The sequence below is a fragment of the Schistocerca gregaria genome, unplaced genomic scaffold (genome assembly GCF_023897955.1).
Source record: "Schistocerca gregaria isolate iqSchGreg1 unplaced genomic scaffold, iqSchGreg1.2 ptg000386l, whole genome shotgun sequence".
NCBI lineage: Eukaryota > Metazoa > Arthropoda > Insecta > Orthoptera > Acrididae > Schistocerca > Schistocerca gregaria.
Window position 1 is genome coordinate 2842863 of NW_026061828.1, and position 3003 is coordinate 2845865.

Consider the following 3003-nt stretch of genomic DNA (forward strand, 5'->3'; position numbering starts at 1 on the left):
TTCAAGTTTTGGGTATCGATTATTGTCTTTTTAGCTGGCTTCGGTACCTTGGACATGTGCTAGGACCTTAAGATTCTGCATGAAAGGAGGACTAGCAGCCGAGTTGCAACGTCAGAATGTGAAAAGTGTTCATATGTATTAAAAACCTGAGAAATCCGTCCGTTTTCGTCATTTGTTATCGAATCTACTTAAAGCCAGATGGTCACATTGGCCGCTCTTCTCTCTGAAACGTTTGTACATATCGTCTGCAAAGCTATGTCGCGTGCAGCGGTATGTGGAGACACTAAAATCACCATAGTAGAACACAGATGAAGCATCTAAGTTGATGTAATAGCCAGTAAGAACTACTACAATTCAAGTATTAGGAATCGATTATTGACTTTTTAGCTGGCTTTGGTGCCTTGGACATGAGCTAGGACTTTAAGATTCTGCATGAAAGGAGGACTAGCAGCCGAGTTGCGCGGGAGAATGTGAAATGTGTTCATATGTAGTAAAAACCTGAGAAATCCGTCCGTTTTCGTCATTTGTTATCGAATCGACTTAAAGACAGATCGTCACATTGGCCGCCCTTCTCTCTGAAACGGTCGTACTTATCGTTTGAAAAGCTATGTCGCGTGCTGCGGCATGCTGAGACACTAAAAGCACCATAGTAGAACACAGATCAAGCTTCTAAGTTGATGTAATAGCCAGTAAGAAGTAGTACAATTCAAGTTTTAGGTATTGAATATGGACCTTTTAGCTGGCTTTGGTGCCTTGGACATGAGCTAGGACCTTAAGATTCTGCATGAAAGGAGGACTAGCAGCCGAGTTGCACGGGAGAATGTGAAAAGCGTTCATATGTAGTAATAACCTTAGAAATCCGTCCTTTTTCGTCATTTGTTAGCGAATCGACTTAAAGCCAGATCGTCACACTGGCCGCTCTTCTCTCTGAAACGGTTGTGCTTATCGTCTGCAAAGCTATGTCGCGTGTTGCCGTAGGCGGAAACAGGAAAAGCACCATAGTAGAACACAGATGAAGCTTCTAAGTTGATGTAATAGCCAGTAAGAAGTAGTCCAATTCAAGATTTAGGTATCGATTATTGACTTTTTAGCTGGCTTTCGTGCCTTGGACATGAGCTAGGACTTTAAGATTCTGCATAAAAGGAGGACTAGCAGCCGAGTTGCACGGGAGAATGTGAAAAGTGTTCATATGTAGTAAAAACCTGAGAAATCCGTCCGTTTTCGTCATTTGTTATCGAATCGACTTAAAGCCAGATCGTCACATTGGGCGCTCTTCTCTCTGAAACGGTTGTACTTATCGTCTGCAAAGCTATGTCGCGTGCTGCGGTATGCGGAGACACTAAAATCACCATAGTAGAACACAGGTGAAGCTTCTAAGTTGGTGCAATAGCCAGTAAGAAGTAGAACAATTCAAGTTTTGGGTATCGATTATTGTCTTTTTAGCTGGCTTCGGTACCTTGGACATGTGCTAGGACCTTAAGATTCTGCATGAAAGGAGGACTAGCAGCCGAGTTGCAACGTCAGAATGTGAAAAGTGTTCATATGTATTAAAAACCTGAGAAATCCGTCCGTTTTCGTCATTTGTTATCGAATCTACTTAAAGCCAGATGGTCACATTGGCAGCTCTTCTCTCTGAAACGTTTGTACATATCGTCTGCAAAGCTATGTCGCGTGCAGCGGTATGTGGAGACACTAAAATCACCATAGTAGAACACAGATGAAGCATCTAAGTTGATGTAATAGCCAGTAAGAAGTACTACAATTCAAGTATTAGGAATCGATTATTGACTTTTTAGCTGGCTTAGGTGCCTTGGACATGAGCTAGGACTTTAAGATTCTGCATGAAAGGAGGACTAGCAGCCGAGTTGCGCGGGAGAATGTGAAATGTGTTCATATGTAGTAAAAACCTGAGAAATCCGTCCGTTTTCGTCATTTGTTATCGAATCGACTTAAAGACAGATCGTCACATTGGCCGCCCTTCTCTCTGAAACGGTTGTACTTATCGTTTGAAAAGCTATGTCGCGTGCTGCGGCATGCTGAGACACTAAAAGCACCATAGTAGAACACAGATCAAGCTTCTAAGTTGATGTAATAGCCAGTAAGAAGTAGTACAATTCAAGTTTTAGGTATTGAATATGGACCTTTTAGCTGGCTTTGGTGCCTTGGACATGAGCTAGGACCTTAAGATTCTGCATGAAAGGAGGACTAGCAGCCGAGTTGCACGGGAGAATGTGAAAAGCGTTCATATGTAGTAATAACCTTAGAAATCCGTCCTTTTTCGTCATTTGTTAGCGAATCGACTTAAAGCCAGATCGTCACACTGGCCGCTCTTCTCTCTGAAACGGTTGTGCTTATCGTCTGCAAAGCTATGTCGCGTGTTGCCGTAGGCGGAAACAGGAAAAGCACCATAGTAGAACACAGATGAAGCTTCTAAGTTGATGTAATAGCCAGTAAGAAGTAGTCCAATTCAAGATTTAGGTATCGATTATTGACTTTTTAGCTGGCTTTGGTGCCTTGGACATGAGCTAGGACCTTAAGATTCTGTATGAAAGGAGGACTAGCAACCGAGTTGCACGGGAGAATGTGAAAAGTGTTTATATGTAGTAAACACCTTAGAAATCCGGCCGTTTTCGTCATTTGTTATCGAATCGACTAAAGCCAGATCGTCACATTGGCCGCTCTTCTCTCTAAAACGGTTGTACTTATCGTCTGCAAAGCTATGTCGCGTGCTGCGGTATGCGGAGAAACTAAAAGCACCGTAGTAGAACACAGATGAAGCTTCTAAGTTGATGTAATAGCCAGTAAGAAGTACTACAATTCAAGTTTTAGGTATTGATTATTGACTTTTTAGCTGGCTTTGGTGCCTTGGACATGAGCTTGGACCTTAAGATTCTGCATGAAAGGAGGACTAGCAGCCGAGTTGCACGGGAGAATGTGAAAAGTGTTCATATGTAGTAAAAACCTGAGAAATCCGTCCGTTTTCGTCATTTGTTATCGAATCGA